Genomic DNA, 10,205 nt, shown 5'->3' with positions numbered 1-10,205 from the left:
AGATGTCCTTAGAGGATCAATTGTGACATAGTTCCACAATCATTAAGATGATCATAAAACATGATAATAAAGTACTCTCCTTTCTTTCTGATTGAAGAAACTTTTATCTTTCTATGTAATAGATTCTTCTTATTCATTCTATTACACATTGAAAACTTTATAAACTATTAGAATTCTGCTTAATCTTATCCATGTTCACTAAAACATCGGTAAACCATGACGAATAGATTTATCGTTCTTTATGGTCAATCTAAATAGTCCTCATCAATGTGCACTAGATCCTTTAGTCCTTCACTTGACTCACATAAACATGTGATTAACAAATTAGTCATGATCTTCCAATGATCAAGATTCTCATACATCACACAGTACGAATTGAATGATTTCTAAGTTTCTATCCACTTGAAACTTGGGTGATGAAAATTCCTTTTCACTTGGTTGATTATGACATTTCCACAAGCGACATAATAAAGAATCAAACCCATATTTAACATTGCTAATAATAGAAATATTGCCACCAATTCTCATAAATGCCATTGAAAGGAAATACAAAGTAAATAATTCAAAAATACACATTATTAATAATATGTAGGAAAATTTGTCCTTACAATGAAAAAAATATGAAAAATATGCTTCTAGATATTTCCTAAGAAATCTATTAATCTATCATAACTCCTATGCAGTAGCTTGCAAAATTTTATCATTGAATCATTCTCACGATGGGATTCAACTTACTCTTCTCAAGGTTCCTTCTTTCTCTTAGAGTCAGATATTGGATATACCTGAAGCAGAGGCATACAACTTGACTTTACCATCTCTAAAATCTTTCAGGTATTCTACTCAGCTTCGTATCTAATGCCCTTTCAATTGGCAATAAAACATATGGATCTTTTAGGATTAGCACATGGGACTATCCCTGAATTAGCCTTTCTTGTTACCATATGTTCAAATAGTTTCACATTGGCCGATCCCTTTCTATTGGGAAGAGAAACCTTTTCTGGACTAACAATGTTTCCATTTTTAATGTCCATGGAAAGTTGGGAGACAAATCCTACAAACATATTTTGTTGAATTGTGCTATAAAGCATTTCTGCTTTAGCAGCAATCAACATATATTTCAGATCGATTAGGGTCACGTCGTGGTCCTTCTCAAACAAGTCTTTAATGAACTATCAATACGAGTCAGGAAGTGAAAGTAGAACCAAATCAATGGTCGACTCCCTTGGGAAAACGATAACCATCATCTATAATCTGTCAATGTGCGATTTCATTTTCAGAGCATGCGCACACACAGAATCCCCATACTGATATTTACATGCCAATAATGTTTAAGTAGTTTCGTACTTTTCAACTTGAAGTACACATGACTTAGAGAGATTTACTTAAGGAGGTGGAGGAAGAGTTGGAGAGGCATGATTTCCAGTTCTACCATTGCATGAAGGAGGGAACACTCGTTCACCTTGATCAACATGTAGAAGATCATCTTCGGAAGGATAAACATTTCCAGAAGGACGAGGAAAACCATTGCTGTTTGAACTTGACATCTATAAAAGGAAAAAATAGAATTGAAGTTATTTGATTTTAATCCTTAATTATTTACCATAAAATTTAACTTAAGGCTAGGATTGTAACACCGTAAATTTTCAAAACAAAATCCTCATTTACAATCACATAAATCTCATAACACGTTTCAAAAAAATATCATTTATTTATTTTACAATTCACAACTCTATAATTTTTTGATTAAATTCTAGGATCCTCAAAAATATAACTCTTCATCGGTGTGTACAATCAAGTCGGTGCCTTCCCGCGATCCTAAGAAAAACCTGAAACACATAACACATGACATGGTAAGCACGAAGCTTAGTGAGTTCCCCAAAATACTACACACATAGCTCATTAGCTATTAAAGGTTATATCACTGAAGGTCCCTCCGGTCAATGTGTCTCAATGGGACCCTCCAGTCCCATGGTTCGTTGGACCCTATGGTTTGGTATGTAAAGCTCCGCATAATATCAATCACAAAGACATAATGCATAGCATACATCATAAAACATGATAACATAATACTAAATGTAAGCACATAAGACCTTGCTAACTACAAGTAATTATCCTCGAACTCAAATCTCGAACCAGCCACCGCCTAACACATAAGGTAATTATCTCTAATCAATACACGAATTCTCAACTCTAAGCAAACCAAAGGTTACTCTTTCTCTTTCTCTCACTCTCTAACTATTGAAATGGGTAAAAAACCATTTTACCCATCCATGATCACCATTACTCATTTATGCCCAAACCCTAAAGTCAACAGAAGTCAAACTCGAGTCAACAGTCCATGATTGACCCAACTTGTCCAGTGCACTCTTGCGACTCGTCTAATACCCTATTATCCTCATAAGTCTCCAAAAGTCTAGCTCAGCTCGTCGAGTTGACCCCCAGCTCACTGAGTTATCACTCAATCAACCCATCGGGACAAATCCTCACCGACTCGTCGAGTCAAGCCATGGACTCGGCGAGTTCCTTCGACCAGATTATTCATTTAAATGATTTAAGGCAGATCCATTACCCCAAACACTAGATCTACCATCCTAAGGGTCGATTGTCACATAAAGCTGCAAGATTTACGTTTTAACATGGCATATAAGGCTAGAAATTCCAACATGGTTCTTTCACACTATAACTCTTATGTGGGTGGGAAAAGCTTGTAAGTTGGGACTCTCTTGACCTCACAAGGTCTAGATCTGAAGTCTAGACCTCAAAAGGGACCTGATGCATTCAAAGTCCCAACAATGGTAGAAGAAACCCTAATCTTTAATATTTACAAGATCTAAGCAAAATAACAAGAAAGGTGCAAGATTTTACCTCTTACTCAAGCCCTTACACGAAGTTACACCAGATCCACTGATTCTCTAGCTCCCTTTTTGGATGATCTCCTCTTCTCCCTAAGAGATGCACTAGTCTACTCTAAGTTTTAGCTTCTAAAACTCTCATGGCTCTCTATACACATTTAGATTTTGCTCTCAAGGAAAGGTAGCAGCAAGTGAGGCTATAAATGCCTTTAAATAGGTCCCAAACCCTGCAAAATTTGGGTTTCTTTGCCCAGCACCTACTCGATGAGTCGGTTCTGTGACTCGTCGAGTCCAATCATTAAATCCACACGAGCAACTCAATTTGACTCGGCGAGTTGGACCCTCAACTCTTCGAGTCTCTCCATAAATCTCAAGATTAAAATAAATGATAATGTACCTAAAAATCCGTATGTTACAATTCGCCCCCACTTGAATTTGATTTCGCCCTAGAAATCGCGCAACAAAAACACATAGATCGAACTGATAAGACCTACTGAAATAATCTCCTACAACTCATATACCTTTCCTTATGGACACCTGAATCCAAATAGGAACTTCCAAACACGTAATAAGATGGACCTTTCTGCTGCTACAACACCCCTTCTGACTCTCAAAACTCTGGTACTCTAATGATCTTACTCACCGTCAGACCGCCCTCTCAAGATATCACCACATTATTTGCTCTTTGAATAAAGACCCCGATAACTCACTGCCCCTCTGATTCTCTCGTTGTGACAAATAACTAAGACAATGCCCAAAAATCGATTGCCGATCACTTAAACCATATATATTAATAATCTAAATCATATTCAAAGATATGAAGGGACCCATCCACTGAACTGCAAAAAAAAAAAACCCAGTTGAACGATGAACTCTCAACACCCTGTCCTCAGATGCAAAAAAAAAAAAAAAAAGATCATGCTTGCTTAGCAGTATCCTCTGACATCTAACAAACATAAACCCCAGATCCCTCTTCAGATATCCCCTTCAACGCTGAGCACTAGGTCATCTCCCGACCCAACAATTGAACCTCCAAGGGTTACCCAGCATACCCCAAGACATCTCACCCACTTCCTTCTCACAATAACTATCTCGGTCCACGGTGACACACAAGTCACAAAGCTAGCTTTACCCCAGGCGATTACTATAATCCCAAATGAAATCGTCTCACCCTCGACCTCTGTCGTCAACTAACCATTAGTTTCATGTGTCTTGCGGTTTTCCCATACCAACGAACTGACCCACACAGGTCTAAGACACCAGATGAAAAAAATACCCTCTAAAAATGAAATCCATCTCTGAATCCGAAATCTCATTCAGCCTACTCAATACACCACTAGAATCAAACTCAACTAGAGAGTCTGGTCTAGCACTGAGTTGGAACCTCTTGTCCCAATGAAAAACTCAACTCGCCCCCCATGACCCGCAACCCACGCATACATCACTTCTTCGATTTCTTCTGATTACGGTCTCCACAATCTAACTCATAATATAATGATTTAACAACCCTTATGGAGACCTCCGACTCTCTCTTAATCTGGCCACCAAGTTCCCGAAGACTCAGTCCAATAAGGATACTCAAGCCTAAGAACTCTCCTGTGTCGTGTTCTGACAAACGACTAACACGGCTCCCCACAGCACCACGGCACTTTCTTACTAACTAGTGAGTACTACAGCTCCCCGCAGTATCACAACACCCTCTCGCTGACTAGTGAGTACTATGGCTCCCATAGCATCACAACACCCTCTTGCTGACTAGTGAGTACTAAGGCTCCACGCAGCATCACAACACCCACTCACTAACTAGCGAGTACGACGAGTCCCTGAAGCATCACAACACCCTCTCTCTGAACCCAAAATCTCATCTGCAGGTCATTAATTCACCACGATCACTAACTCACACTTCGCGGCCAAACATAGATAGGTACGCACACCCACCCGGCTAAGCATCACTACTCTTGGCGACCACCATCGGAACTAAACATTTTTCTCACTGAAAATCACATTCTTAGATAACCTCCCTCGATGTCAAATAGCTGAAAGGGTTCCCACTGGAACCGTAGATACTAGATATACCACTTGCCATCTCAACTCAAGACTCAAAATATTCCCAAAATTTAGAAAATCATACTCAAATACCTTGGTACACCATCATAGATTCTCACGATATGTTGCCTCAACCATTGATCTTATAATCACGGCTTCATACTCCGATACCGCGATGTACCCTCTCAGAATCTCACAACCGATCTTCTCCTCTCATATTTGTAACTATGGAAAATTCCCAACTTACAAATTGAAAAACAGAAGAATTTTCAGTGACTGAAAACACGTTGATGAAATCCGATGCTTCACCCTCTGCTGATCTCCACCCGCACGAACTACTCACACCGAATTTGCAATTTGTTGATAAATCAATTGTTGCCTCACCTGGAGTATAGATCACATTCTATACCTATCCCCGCAAATACCAACTATAATAAATTCCCTTCTCCGACCAACAGCCACCTGCCGTGGAGACTCTCATCCTTTCCTGAACACGTACGACATGCATTATCTCACTCTGCACCCTACCTCGACCACCAATAATCCTGGTCTCATGTATCTATACCGTATGTCTCTATATCCAGTTCTCTAACCAATCTTTGAACAAATCTCTGATACTCTCAATAAAATACATGGTTCTCCCCTACTTAGGGTCCAAACCATCACCACTCAGCACACCAACAATCCATCACACAAACTGTTTCACCCGGTATATCACACTTACTCTTAGAAAGTACCACATAACACTAGATGATATTTCCGATGGAAATCAAGAAACTCCGAATATCCTGTGATCCAAACAAAATCTCGATTTTCTCCCAACGTAACTGCCTCTAGTCATCTTGAATGCTTCAGACCGATACACCGTCGGATGCTCCGACTATCCTGACACAGTCCTGACTCTCATTTTGGAAATAATGGACTATTACGCACCTCGTCTCTGATTCCTCGACCATCCTCCCACTGCGAGAATCATCCAAAAAGTAGGAGACCTCCCTTTTGCAGAAGATACATGACATAGATAACAAGGGCCACTGCCCTGATATACTCCTCTTGACCACCAGACACTGTTGCTGACATATGCCCTACTATACTCAAATAAGGTATATCCATGTCCTTGACCATCTCAGTCTCCACCGATGCCCCTTTCATACTATAATATTTCCTTGCGGTAGACACGTTGCCTAGATACTCCGGTGAAAAGATCGCAACCAATGCTACCCCACATGGTTTACCTCTAAACTCAGAAACTGGAAGCTCAATATCAATTCTACTTCTTACAAGAATGAAAATAGCACAAATCTGGTCACAAAAAGTAACATCCCCACTATCGACAGATTGCTCAACTCATACCACAACTCTCCATAAGGACAATCTCCACTCATCCTTGCATCTTGGGACTCCAAATGACATCTCACCAATAAAATCTCCCAGAAGCTAACTTAATTTCCCTCCCTTGGTATACTCTACTAAGACTCTCTCAACATGGACCTTAAGCCCCACACTCTATCATATTTGATCCCAATCTAGTCAATCACAACTAGATAACTGGTAAAACCAGAAGCACTAACCGCCACGAGTCATGGTACTCAAACCATGTGACTACGTCTTGATATGCTATGAATCATGGTAGCCGAACCATGTTATCTCCTCTTAATCTACTATGAATCATGGTACTTGAACCATGTTCTCTCTCCTCAATCCGCCTCAAATCAGGGTAATCGAACCATGACATCACCTCTCGATCTGCTACAAATCATGGTACTCGAACCATGATATCACCTCTCGATCTGCTACTTAAAACCTCCGGAATTCTCCATGTTTCGAGTATGGGTCCTTTGCTTTCAGTAGTACGGGCCCATAATACATACCACATCTACCGATACTTTCCACATGGATCGTTCCAGATTTTCTAAATAGTTGCTCAACCTCCTCAATCACCAATCCCATCACATGTATATGCTCCCCAGCGAAACATTATCTTCTATTAGCGTACTCATATGACTAAGCTCACTCACTAGGCTCTTCCTAGGTTCTCACACTTCTCTACCATCAGCTGCTAAAGATCTCCTTATGATGTCAGCCCTCTACCTCTTGAATATCGTCATATTCACTTAGTAACTAACTCCTATCATTGAGAGTTCCACACAGTATGAAGCAAGCAACATTCGGGCATTGAATAATATCCACCAACATGCAAAACCACTCTAGTTTACAACTCTATTTGCTCTATTCACACTCAACATGTGTCACCAAACTCAAGAAAACCTATCTCGCACGGGTATCTAACTACTCTCTTAGTAGGCTTCTCCAGTGCTCATCAAGGTATCTCTCCTAGATTACTCCGCTAGTCAAAGCTCTACTTCTAAAATATTCTTGTTGGATACCCTTACTATGTACATACTCAAAGGACATCACAGATAGCAAAATTCCTAGGCTAAGGCATCACAAATTAGGCCACTGTAGTCCTAAAATATGAAATACCTAGCCTATCCTCTAGCATGCAGAATATCACAAAATATCCCATAAGACAAAAGTAGGGTATTTTTTGAAATCACCATTTTGGCACTGGCTGATTGTATGCACTGCTCCTTCTTGTTTTCTCTTAGAAACTCTTGCTTGTTTTTAGAAAAATCATTTCCTTGAAATTTTTTCTCAAATCCTCAGTTTGAGTCCATGTTTACCTGAAGGTGAATCCGAATCCCTCAAACCCAGACTCTGATACCAACTTGTAACACCGTAAATTTTAAAAACAAAATTTTCATTTACAATCACATAAATCTCATAACACGTTTCACAAAAATCTCATTTATTTGATTTACAATTCGCAACTCCATAATTGTTTGATTAAATTCTAGGATCCTCAAAAATATAACTCTTTCATCAGTGTGTACAATCAAGTCGGCGCCTTCCCGCGATCCTGAGAAAAACCTGAAACACATAAGACATAACACGGTAAGCAAAAGGCTTAGTGAGTTCTCAAAAATAACAAACACACAGCTCATTATCCACTCGAGGTTATATCACTGAAGGACCCTACGGTCAACGTGTCTCAGTGGGTACCTCCAGTCCCACGGTTCTTTGGACCTTTGGTCTGGTTTGTAAAGCTCTGCATAACATCAATCATAAAGACATAATGCACAACATACAACATAAAACAGGATAACATAATACTTAATGTAAGCACATAAGACCCGGTCACACACATAAGTACCACTCTAGGTAAAGTATACTGAGTAGACTCACCTTGCTAACTGCATGTAATTTTCCTCGAACTCGAATCTCGAACCAGCGACGGCCTAACACATAAGGTAATTATCTCTAATCAATACTTAAATTCTCAACTCTAAGAAAACCAAAGGTTACTCTTTCTCTCTCTCTCTCTCTCTATTTCTCCCCCTCTCTCTCTCTCTCTCTAACTCTTGAAATAGGTAAAAAACCATTTCACCCATCCATGATCTCTATTACTCGTTTATGCCCAAACCCTAAAGTCAACAGAAGTCAAACTCGAGTAAACAGTTAATGATTGACCCAACTCGTCCAGTGCACTATTGTGACTCTCTAGTCCCCTCGCATCCTCAGAAGAATCAAAAAGTCCAGCTCAACTCGTTGAGTTGACCCCCACCTCACCGAGTTATCACTTAATCAACCCATCAGGACAAATCCTCATTGACTCGTCAAGTCAGGCCATGGACTCGGCGAGTTCCCTCGATCAGATTCTTCATTTAAACGATTTAAGGCATATCTATCACCCCAAACACTAGATCTACCATCCTGAGGGTCGATTATCATGTAAAGCTGCAAGCTTTATGTTTTAACATGGCATATAAGGCTCAAAATGCCAAAATCAATTCCAACAAGGTGCATTCACACTATAACTCTTATGTGGCTTGGTAAAGGTTTTATGTTGGGACTCTTTGGACCTTACAAGGTCTAGATCTAAAGTCTAGACCTCAAAAGGGACGTTATGCATCGAAAGTCCCAACAATGGTGGAAGAAACCCTAATCTCCCATATTTACAAGATCTAAGCAAAATAACAAGAAAAGTGCAAGCTTTTACCTCTTACTCAAGCCCTTGCACGAAGTTACACCAGATCCACTGATTTTCTAGCTCCTTTGTTGGATGATCTCCTCTTCTCCGGAAGATATGCACTAGTCTACTCTAAGTTTTAGCTTCTAAAACTCACATGACTCTCTATACACATTTAGATTTTACTCTCAAGGAAAGGTAGTCGCAAATGAGGCTATAAGTGCCTTTAACTAGGTCCCAAACCTCGGAAATTAGGGTTTCTCTACCCAGCACCTACCCGACGAGTCGTTTCTCTTACTCGTCGAATCCACTTATTAAATCCACGTGAGCAACTTGACTCGACTCGGCGAGTTAGACCCTGAACTCGTCGAGTCTCTCCATAAATCTCAAGATTAAAATACACGATAATTTACCTAAAAATCTTGATGTTATAAGGATCCATATTTTCGATCTGAATTCTGAAGAGGTATGTTGTAATCAAATTCGAATATATTTTAAGTAGGTAAAGCGTTTACCAATTTCAATCTTATGAAACTCTTAGATCTTTTGAGATTCATTGAACAATTCAATGGAATGTTTAATCTTGAATATGATCTCACTTTGTGAGTGGAATGCCAAGGATCACAAACGAGATGTGAATAACCATGAAAATTAGCAGGTCACTCTCGATGTCATTTATCATCTGAAATTAACGTGTCGGTTAACCAACACACGCTCCATTAATTCAATGATAATTTACAAGATACCAATTTCCAATAATATTAGTCCCATATTGGTGTACCAGTTAACCATACATGCTCCACTAACGACTAATAAGGTGCAATGTGCAATTTCGTGGGTTAGTGTCAAATTCACATTTTTCCAAAAGTAACTACGAGTGGGATTTTTAGACAAATTATTCTGTTACTTTATAATTCATTATACTTATTAATGATAATTATTTCGTCCTATCAAACCGGTTCGGTTAACGACCCTCCTCTAGTCAAAGAAACGGTGTGTGAGAGTAGACACCCATTTAATCGTCATTTTATAGGCGATTTCCTTATACATTCTTAAAGACTAGCTTCGTGAATGAGGTCTACTAACAGTAAGACTGGCTTTTATTTTATATATATATATATATATATATATATATATATATATATATATATATATATATATATATATATATATATATATATATATATATATAAGGTGCATTTTAAGACATTTTAAAATAGCAAGGATTTTAATCTTTAATACATTTAACTTTTTAAGTTAATTAAATTTAAACCAAT

This window comes from Lactuca saligna, chromosome 7 (assembly GCF_052625555.1).
Source record: "Lactuca saligna cultivar CGN05327 chromosome 7, ASM5262555v1, whole genome shotgun sequence".
NCBI classification, from domain to species: domain Eukaryota; kingdom Viridiplantae; phylum Streptophyta; class Magnoliopsida; order Asterales; family Asteraceae; genus Lactuca; species Lactuca saligna.
This window is presented reverse-complemented; position numbering follows the sequence as displayed.